The following is a 26,103-nucleotide window of genomic DNA, read 5'->3' on the forward strand; positions in this document are numbered from 1 at the left end:
TCTGTACATGGGATTCTCCAGGCAAGAATACTGGAGTGGGTTGCCATGTCTTTCTCCAGGGGATCTTTTTATCCCAGGGATCGAATCTACTTCTCTTATGTCTCCTGCATTGGCAGGCAGGTTCTTTACCATTAGTGTCACCTGGGAAGCCACAGGAAATATACATATATATAACATTTTCCAGCTACTTATGAATTAAACAACATATCTAAATTACTAGTGTATAATTTAGAAAAATAAAATTTCAATAGGAATATAATGGCATAATGTATAAAAGATATATGTAAGATGTTTATGAAGAATATATAAACTATATGCTGTTATATATATATATATATATATATATATATATATATATATATATATATAAGTTGACTGGAGGCAGCTAAAGAAGTGGTTAGACATTTTTAGCTTTAAAGGCAAGTATTAGAAGACAAGATATGTTAAGAAATGAACTAAGTTTCATTGTCAGGAAACTAGAAAAAGAAAAGCAAAATATGCATGGATAATATGGTAAAGTAGAAATAGTAAACATTAGACAGAAATAATTGAAATAAATACTAATTGCAAAATAAGGGAAATCTGTGAATGCAGAAATTGCTTCTTTGAAAGTTTGATAAAATTGATAATCTCCTAGCAAAATGAATTAAAAGAAAAATAATAGGAAAAACAAAATATCACTTGTTTGAAATTGAACTGAAATTCAATCAATTGAGTTGAAAATAAAAAGACTGTCTTCACTGCAGATTTTACTGATCTTAGAAAGATGAGAGAAAATATGATAAGTGAACTTATGACAATATACTTGCCAACTAAAAGAAGATGGGCTACTGCTATGAAAAACACAACTTTATCAAAACAGTAAGAAAAATAATGAAAAACGGGAATAATCTAATATTCCAGAAAAATGAGACTTCCCTGGTGGCTCAGATGGTAAAGCATCTGTCTACAATGCAGGAGACCTGGGTTCAATCCCTGGGTTGGGAAGATCTCCTAGAGAAGGAAATGGCAACCCACTCCAGTATTCTTGCCTGGAAAACACCATGGACAGAGGAGCCTTGTAGGCTACAGTCCATGGGGTCACAAAGAGCCAGACACGACTGAGCGACTTCACTTTCTTTCCAGAAAATTAATTCTTACAATCCTTCCCTTCCCAAAATGAAATTCTATTATCATATAGCTTTGCAAATAAATTATATATTAAAATTAATCAAGAAATAGTACCAATCTTTTATTAACATTTTTAGAGATGACTAGAAATTATACTTCCCAAGTCATTTCATGCAGGCAGCATCGCTCTTACACCGGAATGAAACAAGGGCATCTCAAGGAAAATAGTTAGATCAATATCTCACATTAACACAGACACAGAATTCTGAACATAATAATGTTAGATTTTTTTTAAATGTTTTCTTTTTGGATTATTTTCCTTGCTGTTATGGTTTATGAGGAAACTGCAGAGGAGTGCTCAGTCTTGGGCTAATTATGTCTTACTACTTTCTTCACATTCATGAAGGATCATATTCATGATGCTTAGCCTCCATCATATTCAACCCACTGCACAGGCCCTGTGCATTATGAGGTTTTCCAGCTGGTGAAAATGAGTGCTCTTTCTGGTTCAGTGTGAGCACCAAGCTATCTTCTCTCTAACCCATCTGGATAAGTCTTTCCCCAGCCTGATGTAGTCTTCTCAAATGCATGAATAATTGAGGGAATGCTATCCAGATCACCAGCATTTCCTTCCTCAGTCTCTCTGAATCTCTCTCACTGTATCCCAGGTCTATCGGTCTATCATTTGCAATATTCTATCATCACTGCTCTAGCCACCTTCGTCTCCTCAGAGCCTCAGCTTCATTTTTTACACTTAGGTGAACCATTCCACTCCAGAGGGGAATCTTTCTGACCCAGGGATCGAAACCCAGTGTCCTGCATTGCAAGCTGATTCTTTACTATCTGAGCCACCAGGGAGGCCCTGACTGTGATAAGTTTGGAATGCTACTCAGTAATGAAATGAACTACTGACAAACAGTAATCTGTATAAATTTCAAATGCATTCTACTGAGCGAAAGAAGAGATATTTAAAAGACCAGATATTAGACATTATCTCACATATAGAAAATCCATAAATTGCATCAAAAATTATTAGAACTAATAGATAAATTCAAGAAGCTTGCAGGATACAAAATCAACAAAAATTAGCTACATTTGCATATACTAACAATGATTATCAGAAATAATTTAATTTTAATTTTGTGTATAACCACATATACACTAGCATCAGAAAGAATAAAATACTTAGGTATTCACATGAGGTGATGGATGCATAAATCAACTTGATTTTTATAATCATATTACAGTGTATTTGTATATAAAACACTGACTTAAAACTCAGCACTCAAAAACCTTAGATCATGGCATCCAGTCCCATCACTTTATGGCAAATAGATGGGAGAAAAAGTTGAAACTGTGACAGATTTTATTTTCTAGAGCTCAAAATCACTGTGGATAGTGACTGCAGGCATGAAATTAAAAGACGCTTGCTCCTTGGAAGAAAAGCTATGACAAACCCAGGCACTGTATTAAAAAGCAGAGACATTACATTTTGAACAAAAGTCCTTAGAATCAAAGCTATTGTTTTCCTAGTAGTCATATATGGATGTGGCAGTTGGACCATAAAGAAGGTGGAAAGCCAAAGAATTGATGCTGCCAAATTGTGGTGCTGGAGAAGACATTTGAATGTCCCTTGGACAGTAAGGAGATAAAATCAATCCTAAAGGAAATCAACCCTGATTATTCATTGAAAGACTGATGCTGAAGAGGAAGCTCCAATACTTTGGCCACCTGATGTGAAGAGACAACTCATTGCAAAAGATTCTGATATTGGGAAAGATTGAGGGCAAGAAGAGAAAGGGGTGACAGAGGATGAGATGTTTGGATGGCATCAATGACTCAATGGACATGAATTTGAGCAGACTCCTGGAGGTAGTGAAAGACAGGGAAGCCTGGACTGCTGTAGACCATAGGATCATTAAGAGTCAGACATGACTTAGAGACTGAATAACAACAACAAAAATTATGAAATTGTACAACTTTAGATACAACTCTAATTTATCAGTTATACCTCAATAAAGTTGGGGGGAAAGGCTAGGACGTTCTCAGTTCAATTCAGTTCCTCAGTCATGTTTGACTCTGCGACCCCATGGACTACAGCATGCTAAGCTTCCTTGTCCATCACCAACTCCCAGAGCTTGCTTAAACTCATGTCCATCGAGTCGGTGATGCCACACATTTTCCAGTGAGTCAGTTCTTCACATCAGGTGGCCAAAGTATTGGAGTTTCAGCTTCAGCATCAGTCCTTGTAATGAATATTCAAGACTGATTTCCTTTAGGATTGACTGGTTTGATCTTGCAGTGCAAGGAACTCTAAAGAGTCTTTTCCAGCACTACAGTTCAAAAGCATCAATTCTTCAGTGCTCAGCTTTCTTTAGGATCCAACTCTCACATCCTAGAAAAGAATGGAAATAGATCAGGGTTTTCCAAGACCTGGAGTGAAAGAAGGAGATGATACAAAGGGGTATGGGTAAATTTTTATTGATTTAAAATGATAAATTTTAAGACATCCTGCATATTTATTGATATGTTGGTTACCTAACTGTATGTATTTGTCAATACTTGGAGAACTTTAACTAAAAAGGATGAATGATATACTATGAAGATTATATCTTATGTAAAAATGGAAACAAAAAGAATTCTTATGCTGAAACATCAGACAACTGGAAGATATAATAGAAGACAAAATCTTGTTCACAATAGTAGCAAAACAAATTAAAAAAAAATTTTAAAGTAGCAAAATTCAAAAAGACTAAATCTCCAAAGAACATAGAAGAACACTTGTTAAGCGGAAATATCTACCCAGTTTACAGATAAGAATTCTCTTCTCTAAAGACATGTTTTTTTAATCAAATCTTACTGAAAATGCTATCTAAATGCAGCTTTTACCAACCTACCTAATTGAATTTTAGCTTAAGACTATAAGTATGGAAAAATAAGAGCTACCCTGGCAGCTCAGATGGGAAAGAATCTGCCTGAAATGCTGGAGACTCGGGTTCGATCCCCAGGTTGGAAAGGGATCACAGTGTATTTTAAATCTAATGCAGTCATGTCACATGTTAAATGGTATATGAATAAAGAGATCACTGGCAATTAATATCACCCTGTTTTTTTTTTTTTAATTCAAACACGTCATATTGTAGGATACAAAGTTGGTATATCAAGTCGTGAAGGAAAATAATTATGCATCTATACAAATGGCCATCATCAGATTAAAATGTAGTGCCTACTTAATTCCTTACATAAAAGTGTATGGCTCAAAAATTTAAACAAAAAAAAGACTTTAAAATGTTGAAAAATATTCAAGAATATGTTGATAATGTTTTAATAGAAAAGTTCTTTTAGCAAGACATAAAAATTGACAGATTTCATAATATAAATGTAAAAAAATTCTACATGACCAAAAATATTTTGCACCATATAGAAACAAAAAAATCAAATCAATGATAAATTGGAAAAAAAAATGATAATCAACATGCATGGTAAATGGGGTAACTTCCTTACTACCTAATGAAATCATGAAAATCAGTATCAAACAGGACCAGTAGTCAAATAAAATGCATAAAATGCATTCACTGACAAGCCATGAAAAGAAATACACAAGACTAAAAATATGAAGAGGTGCCCAAATTTGAATCCATTTATTTGTAATTAAACTACATGGATGAAACACAATATCATTAACCAGACTCTCATAACTAAAAATGTTTAGCCTGTATGGGTGGTTGACAATGTGGTCAAATATATATTTGCCAGAATGAGAGAAGTAGGGAGTGTGATTGAAGTCATGGATGGCATTTTGTCAATAAATATAAACAACAACTGTTTATTTATTTTTTCTAATTTTATTTTATTTTTAAACTTTACATAATTGTATTAGTTTTGCCAAATATCAAAATGTTTAGATACACATACTTATTAACTCAACAATTCCACTTCTAGCAACTCCCATTTAGAAAATTTCATAAAGACTTTATTGCAGAATTACTTGTCAGAGGAAAACATGAAGATAATTGGATACATTATTTTTAATGTATAGAATGGTATACAAAGGTCTTGAATAGACATAGTAGTAAAATACACGTGTATACACAGAGACATAATCACAAACACATATATGAAAATATACTTGTTTGTGCAATGACTTTTACTTGAAGAAGCATAGCAATAGAGTAACTGCATCTGAAACAACTGGAGGAATCTGGATTGGGATGGGAAAGAGGTTTATCTTACCTATTTCATTTTGCATAGATTCTATTTTTCCTATTTATTGTTATCCATTCTATTTTTTGTTTCTTACTTAAAGGATAAAAGACTATATTAAAATGTCCTGTGTAGCACAAATGAAATTGAATAAAGAGAATGCTCTATATGATGTGAAATATTCTATCTGGTGCAATAATAAAAAAAAAAAAGATAAATTAAGACCTTAAGAATAAAACTAAAAATGGGAAAATAATAAAAAGTAAAAATAGAAGTTAAGGAAATTTTAGTGGAACTGTATAAAAATTTAATTTATTAGTCCATTGCATCCTATTTAGTGAGTTTCTATTGTAAATGCATTCTACCTTTCTAGGTGTGGTGTTGAAACAGAGTTTACATTATAGCAGGGAAATAGTTACTAACAACACAAATACATAGCACATTCTTTAACAACAGCTACCATAAATCTTCAAGAAAGTGAAAGTTTGCATCAGATTTTTTAAAACTTCTACATTCCAAAACAATTGGCCATAATGGTAAATCAATCTCTTCAAACTGGATTTACCAACTGATATGACATTTTTTTCTAAAGAGCTTCTTCATGGCGTTAGTCAACTCAGAATTTCTTAGACTGTAGATTAATGGGTTCAACATGGGAGTTATAACTGCATAAAACACACTCAATGATTTGTCAATGGGGAATGTCTTAGCAGGTCTTGCATACACGAAAATATAGGGAACAAAGAAACAGACAACCACAGTGATGTGGGAACCACAGGTCTGGAGGGCTTTCCACCTCCCTTCCTGACTCAGGTTCTTCAGAGAGTGTAGGATGACTCCATAGGAGATGAGTAAGAGCAGAAATAAAATAATGCACATCAGTCCACCATTGGCCAACACTAACATGCCAGTCACATAGGTGTCAGTACAGGCCAGTTTCAATAAGGGGAACATGTCACACGTATAGTGATCAATGACATTGGGGCCACAGAATGGGAGCCCATAAACGGTGCTAAGTTGAATTACTGAGTGCAGGAAATCTCCAGAACAGGACACGACCAGCAGCACAACACACACCCTCTGTCTCATGATCACCGAATAATTCAAGGGCTTGCAGATGGCCACATAGCGGTCATAGGCCATCACCAGCAGAAGGATGATCTCTGACCCACCAAAAAGGTGCTCAGTAAAAATCTGGATCATACAGGATTAGAAAGATATGGTATTTTCCCCAAGGAACAAGTCTGAAATCAATCTGGGGGAAACTGAAGAGGAAAAAACTAGATCTACAAATGATAAACAGGCAAGAAAAAAGTATATCGGTGAGTTCAGGGTTTTACTGACAGTTATAGTCACAACAATGAGCAGGTTTCCCACCACGGTCAAAATGTAGAAGAACAAGAACATAGCAAAAAGGACTTTCTGCTCCTTTGGATTCTGTGTGAGGCCAAGCAGGATAAAGTTGCATTGTTCCTTTGTTTCATTCAGGCTGACCAGGAGCTGAGTTCATGTGTTAAAAGCAGTTCACCTACAAAGCAAGGGGAACAATTTTAAATGCATTATAAGTTTTATCTTTTTCACTCATTCACCTAAGATGTGTATGGAATATCTATTTGTGTCCAATGTTAGTGATGGGTCAGTTTTCATTTCAATACCAAAGAAAGTAAATGTCAAAGAATGTTCAAACTACTGCACAATTACACTAATCTCACACTCTAGGAAAGTCATGCTCAAAATTTTACAAGTCAGGCTTCAACAGTACATGAAACATGAACTTCCAGATGTTCAAGCTGGATTTAGAAAAAGGCAGAGGAATCAGCGATCAAATTCCCAACACCCATTGGATCATCAAAAAAGCAAGAGAGTTTGAGAAAATCATCTACTTCTGTTTTATTGACTACACCAAAGCCTTTGACTGTGTGGATCACAACAAACTGTGAAAAATTTTTCAAGTGATGGGAATAGCAGATCATCTTATCTGCCTCTTGAGAAATCGGTATGGAGGTCAAGAAGCAACAGTTAGAACTGGACATGGAACAACAGAATGGTTCCAAATAGGGAAAAGAGTACATCAGGGCTGTATGTTGTCACCCTGCTTATTTAAATTTTATGCAGAGTACAATATGCAAAATGCCAGGCTAGATGAAGCACAAGCTGGAATCAAGATTGTCAGGAGAAATATCAATAACCTCAGGTACATAGATGACACCACCCTTATGGCAGAAAGTGAAAAAGTATTAAAAAGAGCCTCTTGATGACAGTGAAAGAGGAAAGTGAAAAGTTGGCTTAAAACTCAACATTCAGAAAATTAAAATTGTGCAAGGAGATCCAACCAGTCCATCCTAAAGGAAATGAGTCCTGAATATTCATTGGAAGGACTGATGTTGAAGCTGAAACTCCAATACTTTGGCCACCTGACACAAAGAGCTGACTCATTTGAAAAGACCCTGATGCTGGAAAAGATTGAAGGCAGGAGGAGAAGGGGTTGACAGAGGATGAGATAGTTGGATGGCATCAGTGATTCAGTGGACATGAGTTTGAGTAAACTCCTGGAGTTGATGATGGACAGGGAGGCCTGGTGTGCTGCAGTCCATGGGGTTTCACAGAGTTGAACCCAACTGAGCAACTGAACTGAACTGAAGATCATGGCATTGTTTCATCACTTCATGGCAAATAGATGGAGAAGTGATGGAAACAGAGAGACTCTATTTTTCTGGGCTCTAAAATCACTATAGATGGTGACTGCAGCCATGACATTAAAGATGCTTGCTCCTTGGAAGAAAAGCTATAACCTACCTAGACAGCATATTGAAAACATTTGCCAACAAAGGTACATCTAGTCAAAGGCTATATATATTTTTTCCAGTAGTCATGTATGGATGTGAGAGTTGGACTATAAACAAAGCTGAGTGACAAAGAATTGATGCTTTTGAACTGTGGTGTTGGAGAAGACTCTTGAGAGTCCCTTGGACTGCAGCAAGGAGATCCAACCAGTCAATCTGAAAGGAAATCAGTCCTGAATATTCGTTGTAAGTATTGATGCAGAATATGATTTGGGGAAGATTGAAGGCAGGAGGAGAAAGGGATGGCAGAGGATGAGATGGTTGGATTACATCACTGATGCAATGGACATGATTTTGAGCAAGCTCCGGGAGAAGGTGATAAACAGGAAAGCCTGGTGTGCTGCAGTCCATGGGGTCACAAAGAGGTGGACACGACAGAGCAATTGAACTGAACTGTGTCATAGATAATCTTATCACCAAGTTTATAAGGCTGAGTTCACTACCTTCAGTGATATGATACGGCAAGGAATGAGAAAATTCCAGACCAATATAATAAATACCATTATAATACCATTCAAACAAGCTAAGAGTCACACAAGCTAGGAATATATCAATAAAACTGAATTCAGAGAAACCTTCCTAGAGGAAATAATGCTTTCAGCAAGTTCTAAGGGAAAAATGAAAAAGAGAAGACAGGAAGTGAATTCCTTAAAAAGATATAACTTATAAAGTCACGGAGTTTAGTATTTGAGATCATTTAATCTAATTTGCACATCCATTGTGAGTAGCTCAAACTATAAACAGAACATTGTTGTTGTTCAGTAGCTAAGCTGTGCCCAACTCTTTCTGACCCCATGAACTGCAACAAGCCAGGCTTCTCTGTCCATCATTATCTCCCTGAGTTTCTCAAACTCATGTCCATTGAGTCATTGATGCCATCCAACCATTTCATTTTCTGCCGCCCCCTACCTTCTTGCTCTCAATTTGTTCCAGCATCAGAGCCTTTTCCAGTGAGTCATCTCTTTGCATCAGGTAGCCAAAGTATTGGAGCTTCAGCTTCAGCATCAGCCCTTCCAATGAATGTTAGGACTGGTTTCCTTTAGGAATGACTGGTTTGATCTCCTTGCTGTCCAAGGGACTCTCAAGAATCTTCTTAAGCACCACAATTTGGTGCTCAGCCTTCTTTACAGTCCAACTCTCGCATCCATACATGACTACTGGAAAAAGACATAGCTTTGATTATATGGACATTTGTCTTCCAAAAGTGATGCCTCTGCTTTTGAAAACACTGTCTAGGTTTGACATAGCTATTCTTCCAAAGAGCAAGTGTCTTTTAATTACTGTCCTTAATTGTTTCAAATCACATTGAGAATCCTTAAGGTCTTTAGGTGAATATTCCTCTTTTTCTAGACAAATAAATGCTAGAACACTTCAGTGTTTTATCTCAAGCACTTACCTCCCCACTTATTTCTAACCTTGTGTGGAAAACATCTTCAATTTAGGATACCAACAATTGGATGCCAATTTAGTAAATACAAAAATAAATGTTAAAACTTCCACAAAAGGCATTTCTCATCTCATTAAATTGTACCACCTTCCATGAAGTTGCTCAGATGAAAAACCTCACAATGTTCTTCACTCTCTTATTGTTGTCATATTATTTATTGATCCTTTAAACAAATTCTGCTGTCTCTACTTTCTTTTTTGGGGGGGAGGGAGGGGTGTGTTGCATGCTTTTATTTTATTTTATTTTATTATTTTTTTTTATTCTAGAAAATATAGTAACTGGGTTTTTATTTATTTATTTTTTTCTAATTTTATTTTATTTTTAAAATTTACATAATTGTATTAGTTTTGCCAAATATCAAAATGAATCCACCACAGGTATACATGTGTTCCCCATCCCGAACCCTCCTCCCTCCTCCCTCCCCATACCATCCCTCTGGGCCGTCCCAGTGCACCAGCCCCAAGCATCCAGCATCGTGCATTGAACCTGGACTGGCAATTCGTTTCCTACATGATATTTTACATGTTTCATTGCCATTCTCCCAGATCTTCCCACCCTCTCCCTCTCCCACAGAGTCCATAAGACTGTTCTATACATCAGTGTCTCTTTTGCTGTCTCGTACACTGGGTTATTGTTACCATCTTTCTAAATTCCATATATATGCGTTAGTATACTGTATTTATGTTTTTCCTTCTGGCTTACTTCACTCTGTATAATAGGCTCCAGTTTCATCCACCTCATTAGAACTGATTCAAATGTATTCTTTTTAATGGCTGAGTAATACTCCATTGTGTATATGTACCGCAGCTTGCTTATCCATTCATCTGCTGATGGACATCTAGGTTGCTTCCATGTCTTGGCTATTATAAACAATGCTGCGATGAACATTGGGGTACACGTGTCTCTTTCCCTTCTGGTTTCCTCAGTGTGTATGCCCAGCAGTGGGGTTGCTGGATCATAAGGCAGTTCTATTTCCAGTTTTTTAAGGAATCTCCACACTGTTCTCCATAGTGGCTGTACTAGTTTGCATTCCCACCAACAGTGTAAGAGGGTTCCCTTTTCTCCACACCCTCTCCAGCATTTATTATTTGTAGACTTTTGGATCACAGCCATTCTGACTGGTGTGAAATGGTACCTCATAGTGGTTTTGATTTGCATTTCTCTGATAATGAGTGATGTTGAGCATCTTTTCATGTGTTTGTTAGCCATCTGTATGTCTTCTTTGGACAAATGTCTATTTAGTTCTTTGGCCCATTTTTTGATTGGGTCGTTTATTTTTCTGGAGTTGAGCTGTAGGAGTTGCTTGTATATTTTTGAGATTAGTTGTTTGTCGGTTGCTTCATTTGCTATTAATTTCTCCCATTCTGAAGGCTGTCTTTTCACCTTGCTAATAGTTTCCTTTGATATGCAGAAGCTTTTAAGGTTAATTAGGCCCCATTTGTTTATTTTTGCTTTTATTTCCAATATACTGGGAGGTGGGTCATAGAGGATCCTGCTGTGATGTATGTCGGAGAGTGTTTTGCCTATGTTCTCCTCTAGGAGTTTTATAGTTTCTGGTCTTACATTTAGATCTTTAATCCATTTTGAGTTTATTTTTGTGTATGGTGTTAGAAAGTGGTCCAGTTTCATTCTTTTACAAGTGGTTGACCAGATTTCCCAGCACCACTTTTTAAAGAGATTGTCTTTAATCCATTGTATATTCTTGCCTCCTTTGTCAAAGATAAGGTGTCCATATGTGCGTGGATTTATCTCTGGGCTTTCTATTTTATTCCATTGATCAATATTTCTGTCTTTGTGCCAGTACCATACTGTCTTGATAACTGTGGCTTTGTAGTAGAGCCTGAAGTCAGGTAGGTTGATTCCTCCAGTTCCATTCTTCTTTCTCAAGATCGCTTTGGCTATTTGAGGTTTTTTGTATTTCCATACAAATTGTGAAATTATTTGTTCTAGCTCTGTGAAGAATACTGTTGGTAGCTTGATAGGGATTGTGTTGAATCTATAAATTGCTTTGGGTAGTATACTCATTTTCACTATATTGATTCTTCCAATCCATGAACATGGTATATTTCTGCATCTATTAGTGTCCTCTTTGATTTCTTTCACCAGTGTTTTATAGTTTTCTATATATAGGTCTTTAGTTTCTTTAGGTAGATAAATTCCTAAGTATTTTATTCTTTCCGTTGCAATGGTGAATGGAATTGTTTCCTTAATTTCTCTTTCTGTTTTCTCATTATTAGTGTATAGGAATGCAAGTGATTTCTGTGTGTTGATTTTATATCCTGCAACTTTACTATAGTCATTGATTATTTCTAGTAATTTTCTGGTGGACTCTTTAGGGTTTTCTATGTAGAGGATCATGTCATCTGCAAATAGTGAGAGTTTTACTTCTTCTTTTCCAATTTGGATTCCTTTTATTTCTTTTTCTGCTCTGATTGCTGTGGCCAAAACTTCCAAAACTCTGTTGAACAGTAATGGTGAAAGTGGGCACCCTTGTCTTATTCCTGACTTTAGAGGAAATGCTTTCAATTTTTCACCATTGAGGATAATGTTTGCTGTGGGTTTGTCATATATAGCTTTTATTATGTTGAGGTATGTTCCTTCTATTCCTGCTTTCTGGAGAGTTTTTATCATAAATGGATGTTGAATTTTGTCAAAGGCTTTCTCTGCCTCTATTGAGATAATCATATGGCTTTTATTTTTCAATTTGTTAATGTGGTGTATTACATTGATTGATTTGCAGATATTGAAGAATCCTTGCATCCCTGGGATAAAGCCCACTTGATCATGGTGTATGATCTTTTTAATGTGTTGTTGGATTCTGATTGCTAGAATTTTGTGTAGGATTTTTGCATCTATGTTCATCAGTGATATTGGCCTGTAGTTTTCTTTTTTTGTGGCATCTTTGTCAGGTTTTGGTATTAGGGTGATGGTGGCCTCATAGAATGAGTTTGGAAGTTGACCTTCCACTGCAATTTTCTGGAAGAGTTTGAGCAGGATAGGTGCTAGCTCTTCTCTAAATTTTTGGTAGAATTCAGCTGTGAAGCCGTCTGGACCTGGGCTTTTGTTTGCTGGAAGATTTTTGATTACAGTTTCAATTTCCATGCTTGTGATGGGTCTGTTAAGATTTTCTATTTCTTCCTGGTCCAGTTTTGAAAGTTGTACTTTTCTAAGAATTTGTCCATTTCTTCCACGTTGTCCATTTTATTGGCATATAATTGTTGATAGTAGTCTCTTATGATCCTTTGTATTTCTGTGTTGTCTGTTGTGATCTCTCCATTTTCGTTTCTAATTTTGTTGATTTGATTTTTCTCCCTTTGTTTCTTGATGAGTCTGGCTAATGGTTTGTCAATTTTATTTATCCTTTCAAAGAACCAGCTTTTGGTTTTGTTGATTTTTGCTATGGTCTCTTTTGTTTCTTTTGCATTTATTTCTGCTCTAATGTTTAAGATTTCTTTCCTTCTACTAACCCTGGGGTTCTTCATTTCTTCCTTTTCTAGTTGCTTTAGGTGTAGAGTTAGGTTATTTATTTGACTTTTTTCTTGTTTCTTGCGGTGTGCCTGTATTGCTATGAACTTTCCCCTTAGGACTGCTTTTACCGTGTCCCACAGGTTTTGGGTTGTTGTGTTTTCATTTTCATTTGTTTCTATGCAAATTTTGATTTCTTTTTTGATTTCTTCTGTGATTTGTTGGTTATTCAGCAGCGTGTTGTTCAGCCTCCAGATGTTGGAATTTTTAATAGTTTTTCTCCTGTAATTGAGATCTAATCTTACTGCATTGTGGTCAGAAAAAATGCTTGGAATGATTTCTATTTTTTTGAATTTACCAAGGCTAGCTTTACAGCCCAGGATGTGATCTATCCTGGAGAACGTTCCATGTGCGCTTGAGAAAAAGGTGAAATTCATTGTTTTGGGATGAAATGTCCTATAGATATCAATTAGGTCTAACTGGTCTATTGTATCGTTTAAAGTTTGTGTTTCCTTGTTAATTTTCTGTTTAGTTGATATATCCATAGGTGTAAGTGGGGTATTAAAGTCTCCCACTATTATTGTGTTATTGTTAATTTCTCCTTTCATACTTGTTAGCATTTGTCTTACGTACTGTGGTGCTCCCGTGTTGGGTGCATATATATTTATAATTGTTATATCTTCTTCTTGGATTGATCCTTTGATCATTATGTAGTGACCTTCTTTGTCTCTTTTCACAGCCTTTGTTTTAAAGTCTATTTTATCTGATATGAGTATTGCTACTCCTGCTTTCTTTTGGTCCCTATTTGCATGGAAAATCTTTTTCCAGCCCTTCACTTTCAGTCTGTATGTGTCCCCTGTTTTGAGGTGGGTCTCTTGTAGACAACATATGTAGGGGTGTTGTTTTTGTATCCATTCAGCCAGTCTTTGTCTTTTGGTTGGGGCATTCAACCCATTTACGTTTAAGGTAATTACTGATAAGTATGATCCTGTTGCCATTTACTTTATTGTTTTGGGTTCGAGTTTATACACCGTTTTTGTGTTTCCTGTCTAGAGAATATCCTTTAGTATTTGTTGGAGAGCTGGTTTGGTGGTGCAGAATTCTCTCAGCTTTTGCTTGTCTGAAAAGCTTTTGATTTCGCCTTCATACCTGAATGAGATCCTTGCTGGGTACAATAATCTGGGCTGTAGGTTAGTTTCTTTCATCACTTTAAGTATGTCTTGCCATTCCCTCCTGGCTTGAAGAGTTTCTATTGAAAGATCAGCTGTTATCCTTATGGGAATTCCCTTGTGTGTTATTTGTTGTTTTTCCCTTGCTGCTTTTAATATTTGTTCTTTGTGTTTGATCTTTGTTAATTTGATTAATATGTGTCTTGGGGTGTTTCTCCTTGGGTTTATCCTGTTTGGGACTCTCTGGGTTTCTTGGACTTGGGTGATTATTTCCTTCCCCATTTTAGGGAAGTTTTCAACTATTATCTCCTCAAGTATTTTCTCATGGTCTTTCTTTCTGTCTTCTTCTTCTGGAACCCCTATGATTCGAATGTTGTAGCGTTTAATATTGTCCTGGAGGTCTCTGAGATTGTCCTCATTTCTTTTAATTCGTTTTTCTTTTATCCTCTCTGATTCATTTATTTCTACCATTCTATCTTCTAATTCACTAATCCTGTCTTCTGCCTCTGTTATTCTACTATTTGTTGCCTCCAGAGTGTTTTTAATTTCACTTATTGCATTATTCATTATATATTGACTCTTTTTTATTTCTTCTAGGTCCTTGTTAAACCTTTCTTGCATCTTCTCAATCCTTGTCTCCAGGCTATTTATCTGTGATTCCATTTTAGTTTCAAGATTTTGGATCAATTTCACTATCATTATTCGGAATTCTTTATCAGGTAGATTCCCTATCTCTTCCTCTTTTGTTTGGTTTAGTGGGCATTTATCATGTTCCTTTATCTGCTGAGTATTCCTCTGTCTCTTCATCTTGTTTAAATTGCTGAGTTTGGGGTGTCCTTTCTGTATTCTGGCAGTTTGTGGAGTTCTCTTTATTGTGGCGTTTCCTCACTCTGTGTGGGTTTGTACAGGTGGCTTGTCAAGGTTTCCTGGTTAGGGAAGCTTGTGTCGGTGTTCTGGTGGGTGGAGCTGTATTTCTTCTCTCTCCTTTCGAAGAGTTGGGTTGCTTTTCTGGGTGCCTGATGTCCTCTGCCGGCATTCAGAAGTTGTTTTGTGGAATTTACTCCACGTTTAAATGCTCTTTTGATGAATTTGTGGGGGAGAAAGTGTTCTCCCCGTCCTATGCCTCCGCCATCTTGGCTCCTCCCTCTTATTTTTTTTTTAAACTTTACAATATTGTATTAGTTTTGCCAAATCTACTTTCAAAATATATCACAAATTTGATCGTTTCCTAACTGCCCCACTCCTGCTTTTTTCTCTGTGCAAAGAAATAGCCTTCTGCCCACATTTTTCAACTTTTATTTTAATCTCAAAATCTTGTTCTCCTAAAGCAGCCCATATGATCCTCTTTAATTTTCTTCTGATTATATCACTCTATTTCTTTTTTTCTTTTTTAAGTGGTAAAGATATATAGCTTGATGGATTTTTTAATATAAATTTATCTATTTTAGTTGGAGGCTAATTACTTTACAATATTGTATTGGTTTTACCATACATCAACATGGATCCACCATGGGTGTACATGTGTTCCCCATCCTGAACCCCCCTCCCACCTCCCTGCCCATTCCATCTCTCTGGGTCATCCCAGTGCACCAGCCCCAAGGATCCTGTATCCTGCATTGAACCTGGACTGGCGATTCATTTCTTATATGATATTATACATGTTTCAATGCCATTCTCCCAAATCATCCCCCCCCCCCACCCCTCCCACAGAGTCCAAAAGACTGTTCTATACATCTGTGTCTCTTTTGCTCTCTTGCATACAGGGTTATCATTACCATCTTTGTAAAGTCCCTATATATTCGTTAGTGTACTGTTGGAGAAGAAATGGCAACCCACTCCAGTATTCTTGCCTGGAGAATCCCAGGGATGGGGGAGCCTGGTGGGCTGCCATCTATGGGGTTGCACAGAGTCGGACACGACTGAAGTAACTTAGCAGCGTACTGTATTGGTGTTTTTCTTTCTGGCTTACTTCACTCTGTGTAATTTGCTCCTGTTTCGTCCACCTCATTAGAACTGATTCGAATGTGTTCTTTTTAATGGCTGAGTAGTACTCCATTGTGTATATGTACCACTGCTTTCTTATCCATTCGTCTGCTGATGGACATCTAGGTTGCTTCCATGTCCTGGCTATTATAAACAGTGTTGTGATGAACATTGGGGTACACATGTCTCTTTCAATTCTGGTTTCCTCGGTGTGTATGCCCAGCAGTGGGATTGCTGGGTCATATGGCAGTTCTATTTCCAGTTTTTTAAGGAATCTCCACACTGTTCTCCATAGTGGCTGTACTAGTTTGCATTCCCACCAACAGTGTAAGAGGGTTCCCTTTTCTCCACACCCTCTCCAGCATATATCACTCCATTTTTAAAAACTACTACAGTGGACTGCAATCATGCCTTCACAATTCAGTATGTCATGGTAAATTTAGGTATCAAGATATGCAGTCCCCATTTCACAGTTGAAGAAACTAAGGCTCAGAACATGTAATTAATTTTCCTACATTTTAAGTGACAAAACTAGAATTTAATCTAAATTTGATTTATTTCAAAGAAATGTAATTTCTTACGAAATAAATTCACACATTGGTAAAGCCTGCTTTTCACTATTTTCTTTTAGTCTTACCTTCTGGAGGCTTGTTCACAAAATGAAGGAAGACAACTTAACTCACTCATAGGAACCTGAAATTCCTCTTTCATCCAGTTTGATACTGGAAGGCAAAAGACTGCATCATTACTTGAGATTGTATTTTATTTCATTTGACAGTCTGTCCATTTTCTCCATAGAGTTTTCTAATTATTCAGAAGATTGTTTTCATTTGCACTGTAATAAAAAAAAAAAATTCCATGGTGCATACACATACACAATTTACCAGGTAGAAATCATTTATCAAAAAGACAAGCAAACCTTTTGTTGATATAGGAAGATAGCAACTAGGCATTTGCAGATAAATTGTCTCTAGTAACTTCTTTTCCTACTAACATTAAAATATAAAAATGACATTTAATTGTTTGGTCCTTCTCATTATATCATGTTGTAGAGCCAGACTCACTAACTTGGGGTTTCGAGAGTAATTTTTCTGCTTTTTGTCTTTTAATGTAATGCTTGAAGCCTGACAAAAGAACTAGTGAAATATTTTTATCAGTTCTTAAAAGAATAGCATCTTTTCCCTGATATTGACAGAATCACTGAATGTTTTATTCCTTCTAACCACATTTATCATTACATCTTGGTATTGGATTGTGTCCAAGACTAATTCTTGCTTAATTAAATACACTGGGATTTTCCATAAAACATTACAGTATGTGTACATATAAAGATATCAACTCCAAACATAATTAGGATAATAAAGTGTAACATAGAGCTACAAAAAAAGTAGCTTTAAAACCATTATGAAGTTATTGCAACTCAAGAATGAAATATCTATTTCACTTATGATAATATACATGTTTCAGTGCTATTCTCTCAAATTATCCCTCCATTGTCTTCTCCCACAGAGTCCAAAAGTCTGTTCTTTACATCTGTGTCTCTTTTGCTGTCTCGCATATAGAGTCATCATTACCATCTGTCTAAATTCTATATATTTGTGTTAATGTACTGTATTGGTATTTTTATTTCTAACTTACTTCACTCTGTATAATAGGCTCCAGTTTCATCCACCTTATTAGAACTGATTCAAATACATTCTTTTTAATAGCTGAGTAATATTCCGTTGTGTATATGTACCACAGCTTTCTTATCCATTTGTCTGCTGATGGACATCTAGGTTGCTTCCATGTCCTGGTTATTGTAAACAGTGCTGTGATGAACATTGGGGTACACATAAAATAGATCACCAGTCCAGGTTCAATGCATGAGACAGGGTGCTCAGGGCTGGTGCACTGGGATGACCCAGAGGGATGGGATGGGAAAGGAGGTGCAAGTGGGGTTCAAGATGGGGAACACGTATACACCCATGGCTGATTCATGTCAGTGTACGGCAAAAACTACTATAATGTTGTAAAATAATTAGCCTCCAATTAAAATAAATAAATTAAATTTTTAAAAAAGTATAAAATATCAGCCCAGTCATTTTGACAGGTCAGTCATTAGACAGGTATTTACTGATATGCCACAGCAAATTTTTCTTTCTTTTTATTCAGTACTGAATTATTCAGTCTTGAAGTATGGGTAGATAGATAAAAATTCACCACCAATTTAGATGAAATAATTAACTATCCATCTAATTACTAATTTTAAACTAAAGTTAGCCTATTTAATGCCAAGAACTGTACTAAGGACACAGCAATTAATAAAACAGGAAAAAAATTACACCAAAATTCCTTCCTACACAGATCTCATATTCTTATGATAAAGTCAAACAAGAAAAGATAATATCTAAAAAAGCAAGTGTAGTCTTATTAACTATCAATAAGACACAAACAGCACTGTGACAGAAATAAGGAAAGTTCTACTATGGATAATGTAATTGAAAAAGCCTTTCCTAACATGTGATGTTTAACATAGATTAAAAATTGGAAGTGGCTACCATGGCACACACTATTGCAGACAGTTAAATTATGCAAAATTTAGTTCATTAAATAAAACCTATGTTCAGAGATGACACTGTGGGTGCGTGGATGCTAAGTCGCTTCAGTCTTGTCTGATCCTTTGCCATCTTATGGACTGTAGCCCATCAGTCTCCTCTGTCCCTGGAGATTTTCCAGGCAAGAATACTGGAGTGGGTTACCTTGTCCTCTTCCCTGGGATCTTCCCGACCCAAGAATTGAACCCACCTCTCATGTCTCCTGCATTGCAGCAAGTTCTTTAGTGATATCACCATCTGGGAAGCCCCAGAACTAGTATTATATACATGTACAAAACTTGAAAAACATCAAAGGAATTATTTTTTGCCCTACAATAGGAAAAAAAAAAAAGTAGTTCCTGTGTGCATTCTTGTCCTGGTCCTAATTTTTCTAGGAAAACTTTCAGTCTTTCAATGGTGAATGTGATACAAGCTGTGGATCTGTCACATACAGACTTTAGTATGCTTAGATGAAATACTTCTGATTTTCCCAGGTGGCTCAGTGGTAAAGAATCCTCCTGCAATGCAGGAAATGCTGGCTCAGTCCCTGGGTCAGGAAGAACTCCTGGAGGAGGAAATGGCAACCCACTCCCGTATTCTTGCCTGGACAATCCTATGGGCAGTGGTGCGTGGCGGGCTATAGTCCATGACCTCACAAAGAGTCAGACACAAATGAGCATGCACATACAATCCTTCTATACTCATAATTTTGTGAGGTATTTTTTTAATCACAAAAGAATATTTGATTGCTATATTCTCAGCCATCTAAATTAAGAAAATTCCATTTACAACAGCTTCCAGAAGAATAAAAAAAATTTTATTATTACTTTTTATAATACTTTATAATGCTTTTTATAATAATTAAAAAACTTAAGCAAGGAAGCAAAAGCTTTTTATGATGAAAACTGAAAAATGCTGCTGAAAGATATTACAGAAGGCACACATTGACAGAAAACATTCATGAATTGGAATATTGAGGCATCAATACTACCAAAATGGATCTACACAACCAATTCAATCCCTTTTAAAATTCAAAAAATGTTGTTTAAAGAAATAAAAATCCATGTTGATATTCATGTGAAATCTCAAGAGAATCCAAATATCCAGGCAAAAAGAACAAATTTGAGGGTTTCCTATTACTGGTTCTAAAACATACTACAAAATGATGGTAATCAAGGCAGTGTGGGTCTGACATAAAGACCGACACATAGGAAGTGGCTAACACAGCAGCTTAGAAAGACCCTGAGTTCACTTCCTCCCATGGGGACACCAAAATTACAACCATTTGCAGAGATACTACTGATGAGATCAACTCGAAGACTAGCAGAAAAGTTCCTGTATGACAAAAGGGTAGGAATACTCAAGAGAAGACACAGAATAGTCAAGACCCTTACTCCCAAGTGGGTGGCCCACAAATGGGAGGGTAACTGCAATTGCTGAGATTCTACCTAAGAAATCAGGGGTCCAAGATCTACATCTAGCTCCAAAGACAATAAGTCCTGCGCCAGGATGACTAACCTCCAAAATATTAAAGCACTCTCAATCCAAATGAAATATTAAATGGTATTTCAATATATTAGCATTAATAACATTTGGAAAACTGAAACAGTGTTTACCTTTCACAAAAGCATCTAGAAATACAAATACTTTAAACTATGAGAAAAGCCCTGCAGGAAAAATACAAGTCTTTTCAAAACTCCTAAGTAGATATATATCATGTTCAGGAATTAGAAAACTCAGTTATGGTAAAAAGCTATTCATTCTTAGGCCATCTATAGACTCAACTCAATCATAGTAAAAACTCAGATCCTGACTTTTAGAGATGTGGACGATTGTGTTTCCCAGAAATGAATACAACAGTATCTCCCATCCCACGTGATCTTCCACAATGTGACTGCCACTTTACCATTAAACAATGTCATCTATTTCTCCACCACCTCACATCTGGATAGGACATGTGATTACTTTAAGCAACAGAGGATGCTGAAAATGTGAGTAAGCTAGTTTTGGAAATAGCTCTTAACTGGCATTACTTTCTCCTCAGTAGACTTTCTTCTAATTTATTCCCCTGGATTCCCTGAACCCTGTGTCAAAAGTCTGATGTTCTATGGAAGAGAACTTGCTGACCTGCATCTAAATGGATAGGGGGAGGAACCACATGGGTCCCTTCCATCCATCACTTCCAAGATACCACACATGTGAATTAAATTGTCTTGGGTCCTACAGGACATCCCATTATGAGCTGAATAACACTGAGTGACTTCAATCCATGCCGACTAAAGCAGAAGAAATACCCAGCCAATATCTGCCTGAATTGCCAGCCCACAAATTTTGAGATAAATAAAATGATTGTTTTAAGTAAAAAAAGAATGTAGAGTCTCATGTGTGTAGCCAAAGATAATCAGAGCAAAAAGGGGAAGCTGGAAATGTAATGCTTCCATAACAAAAATTTAAAGCATATGGCATTGTCTTTGGTACCAGTTCACTGATGGCAGCTGGAAGGGCTTTGAAGAATCTGTTTGTAATTAAAGGCTTTAAGAGTTTGTAATTAAAGGCTTAAAAGGAACTGTTATCTTGTCCTGGAAAAGTTTGACAATATCATCACCCATAGTAACTAGAAAAAAAGAAAATATACTTGAGTGAATACATATTTTGATTAAGATAGCCAATTACACATATAAAATCTGAAATCCAGGGATACTTGGTCACACAGTCCATTACTGTCTGAACTGTATTTCAAAACCATGTCTCATGTCTCCTGATCTCTACTTCAGGTTTCTCTCCATCTTATCACAGAACTACTCATCTTAAGACTGGCCAGTGTTAATTATTTTTAATAAAACCTGACATGTTTACAAAAAAAAAAGATAGGCAATTAGAGTATTGAAAGCTCCACTTGTTTCTTTTATCAGGGTATACTGTGACAAATGGGATTCCCAGGTGGCTCACCGGTAAAAAAAAAAAATCCACCTGCCAATGCAGGAGATTCAGGTTCTTTTCCTAGGTTGGGAAGATGCCCTGGAGGAGGAAATGGCAACCCACTCCAGTATTCTTGCCTTAAGAACCTGAAGAGGTGCCTGGAGTGTTCTTGGGTCGTAAAGAGCGGAACTTGATTGAGTATGCACGCACACTGTGATAAATAATGGATAAACATGATGCGTCAAAAAAGTCACCGTTGAGTTTTCAAGCAGAATTCAGGAAAATCATAAGAGCCTGAACTTACTGTTTCCTGTAAATGAAACTGGTTCACATTCCCAGCAGATCCGCAGAGCAAAATTCTCTCAGAGTTAGAAATGGCATCATAATAACTGTGATCTCAATGTTACAGATGTAAGACCCTTTGTTAAGACTTCAGGAAGATTTAAGGTGTGTCTAATAAATCTATGAACTACACAAAAGTATTTCTAATAAGCTTAAGGATTTATCCCACTACACACAGTTGTTGGTGGTGGTCTGTCTCTAAGTCGTGTCTGACTCTGGACTGCAGCACTGCCAGGATTCCCTGCCCTTCACTATCTCCCAGAGTTTCTCAATTCATACACACAGACTTTAATTCAAATGGGAGAAGGGCTATTCTCAAGATATTTGTGGATCTGATCCTTGTATAATGAAGTAAACTCCAACTTAAAAAGAAAGATGGAGAAAGGTTTACAAAACTTTTAAGAGGACTTCAGTAAAAGAAGCACCATAGCTTTCCTTTGTGAACAACAATATCTATTATGGTTATCTTGCTCTCTCCAAAATAAAGTGTGTGAAGGTACATGAAAGAAATTGCACAACTATATTTCATAGACCTTCCTTTTTTGTTTCATTAGATGCAATTGACATATAACATTGTATAAGTTTAAGGAATACACAATGATAATTTGATATACATATATATTGTGAAAAAATTACCACAATAAAGTTAGTTAACATATTCATCACCTCACATAATTATAATCTGTGTGTGAGGTAAGAACACTTAACAACTATTTTCTTAGCAATTTTCAGTATATATTAACAATATTGTTAGCTGGTGTCACCATACAGAAATTCTTCATGTTATAAGTGTAAGTATGTACCATTTAAACAACAGCCAATTTCCCCTAATCACTAGCCCTTGGCAATCAACATTCTACTCTATGCTTCTCAGCTTTGTTTTAAATTCCACCTAAAACTGAAGTCATATAGTATCGATATTTGTCTTTCTATTTCTGTTTATTTCACTTAGCAAATGCTCTCTAAATCCCTCCATATTGTCAGGAATAACAGGCTTTCCTTTTTTATATTGCTGAATGATATTCATATGTCTTCTTCATCTGTATTTCTTTATCCATTCATTAATGGACATTTGAGTTGTTCCTGTGTCCCACATATTCTACACAATGGTTCAATAAACACTGGAGTATGAATAGCTGTTCAGGTTTTTTATTTCATATAATGGATGTATATACACAAGTGGGATTCCTGAATCATAATGGTAGTTTTATTTTTGTTTTTGTGAAACTTCTGTAATGTTTTCCTTAGTGGTGTAACACATTTATATTCCCACCATCAGTGTAGTACGGGTCCTTTATCTCTATATTCCACAAACATATATAAACTTTTATATATCCATATAGCCATCCTAACGGGTATGAGATTATATATCATTTTTGTTATGGTTTGCATTTCCCTGATGATTCGTGATGTGAACACTTGAGCACCTTCTTATGCTACTGTTAGCAATTTCTATGCCTTCTTTGGAAAAATACCTATACAAGTTCTTCATCTATTTTTTAAATTGGGTTATCTGATATTTGCTATCAAGTGCTAGAAGTTCCTTATAATTTTAGACATTAACTGCTTATGAGATACATGTTTTGCTAATATTTTTCCCATTCCATAAGTTACCTTTGCATTTCATCATTTCCATTTATGTGAAGAGTTGTCTGGATTAAGTACCTGAAATTAAATACCTGGATTTTAGACTGATGTCAAAATGGGATGAAGCTTAACTAACCTGATAGCTTCTGCCTCCTCCCTCTGGAAGCCCTGAGCTCGCATTATACAAGTCTGACAACATCACCGGACAGACACTGTCAACATAGTCCTGTATGTACATGGAGAAGAGACCAGAAGGTCCTGGGCTTCCATTCATCCCTGCCAAGGCAGCATTCATATAAGTGAAATCATCTTGGACCTTCCTGAAAGCCCAGAAATCACCTGAATAGCAGAAAGTGACTTCAGTCCATGTCACATAAAACAGAACAATTGTTCATCAAGATTCTATCTAAATTCATATATGTTCAGATACAGACCTGTGTATGGTAAATTTTAGCCCTGTGTATAGAAAGATACAGGCCTGTATATGATCAAACATAGTTGTGCATGACAAGATACAGTCCTGTATGTGTAGATGGATACAATCTACGTGTGATCAATAAATACATTTGCATATGCTTATACAAATGCATTCATGTCAGTAGTCAGATACTGATCCATGTGTTTTCAGATCCATATGTTCATATATACATACACACATGCGAAAGGACAGAAGCCCACATATCATTAATAATGTACATACATGTGATCATATATCTTACAGGAAGTTAGATAAGATATAAATGTGTGATGGGACACATTATGTGTATGTTTTGGACTCAGGCCTATGAATATTCACATACAGACATGCACCCATGTCTATGGGGTTATTCTGTAATTCATATCAGAGTAAGAGATTAAGCCCTTTCTGACAAGCTCAGCAAAAATATGAATCAAATGTAAATAAGAGAGTTCTCCTTTTAAATAAGAATACCAAAAACCAAGATTAATGTACATTCTATGGAGAGGAATGAAAATTTTTTAATGAAATATCAATCAATCTTTCACAGTATTTTTTTTTTCTGGAAGGGAAAAAGATATCAAAAATGTCATTTCCCTAAAAATAAATGTGTAGAGTCATGACATTCTAAATATATCTTTATGAGATGTTTATAAACTTTTCAAAATGACCTTAAAGGTTATGGAGGGTACGGAGGTAGAGGATAAAGAAATACATCAGAATTTAACCTTCTAGATGGTATAAAACCTGACATACTAAATAGAGAACATTCAAATTAACAATTATGTTGACAGATTATGTCACCTGTTTTTGGGAAAATAGTCATAGACATTTCCACATCATGAATGAAATTCTAGCTCAGTTAATTAATAAAATGCTTTAAAAAGTTATTTTAAAAGAAAGGAGGTTAAAATTCATAGGATCAGTGGAAGCAAATGGATTTTTCAAGAGTGATGTGAGTGATGAAATCAAAAAGTGAAAAAAATAGCATATTTATATAAACACACTCATTATTACACATAAATACAAAATAAATATTTATAGCAAATGTCCAAGAACAGTAAATATTTGTAGCAAATATATATATATATATATATATATGTATGCTGCTGCTGCTGCTAAGTTGCTTCAGTCGTGTCAGACTCTGTGCGACCCCATAGACAGCAGCCCCCCAGGCTCCCCAGTCCCTGGGATTCTCCAGGCAAGAATACTGGAGTGCGTTGCCATTTCCTTATCCAATGCATGAAAGTGAAAAGTGAAAGTGAAGTCGCTCAGTCACGTCCAACTCTTAGCGACCCCATGGACTGCAGCCTACCAGGCTCCTCCATCCATGGGATTTTCCAGGCAAGAGTACTGGAGTAGGGTGCCATTGTCTTCTCCATATATATGTATGTATGTGTGTGTGTATATATATATATATATATATATATATATATATATATTTCATGTGTAAAAAGTGAATCAAGATTTTCCAATAAAAATTCTCACTTCAGTAGATCAAGAATTCAAGTAATTGGCAAGTTTGATAGAGTGAATTTTATGTTTCATATATTGTGTAAGGTACAGAAAACACAAAGATAGTTAAGCAACTTTCCCTGTCTTTAGGGAGCATACAGACCAATCAACCTAGACCATGAGCAAATATTTGTATCTCATAACTTGAAATAACTATACAAGTTTAAAGAATAGCTAAGTTTCCATCTTTGACCACTTGAACTGCTATTACACAACACCATGGACTGGATGGCTTAAAACAAACAAAAAAAAGGCATTTGTTTTTCACAGTTAAGGTATTCAGAGGTCCAAGTTTGAGATGCTGGCAGATTTCATGTCTGGTGAGGCTCCCTTCTTAGGTCATACAGAACTATCTCTTGCTGTGTCTGCACATGGTAGTAGGATCAAGTGAGATCTCTGACACCTCTTTTGTAAGGTGTCTAATTCATAAGAGTCTCACCTCCAGGATGTAGTCATTTTCCAAAGGTCCACCACCAAATGCCAACAT

The 26,103-nt window shown here is 36.1% G+C and overlaps 1 pseudogene; it reads right to left on the reverse strand.

Moving 5' to 3' along the window:
- Nucleotides 1–5,874: 5,874 nt before the first annotated feature.
- Nucleotides 5,875–26,103, reverse strand: LOC133243903 (olfactory receptor 4A47-like; annotated as a pseudogene).

The sequence above is a fragment of the Bos javanicus genome, unplaced genomic scaffold (assembly GCF_032452875.1).
Source record: "Bos javanicus breed banteng unplaced genomic scaffold, ARS-OSU_banteng_1.0 tig00002723_1, whole genome shotgun sequence".
Lineage (NCBI taxonomy): Eukaryota > Metazoa > Chordata > Mammalia > Artiodactyla > Bovidae > Bos > Bos javanicus.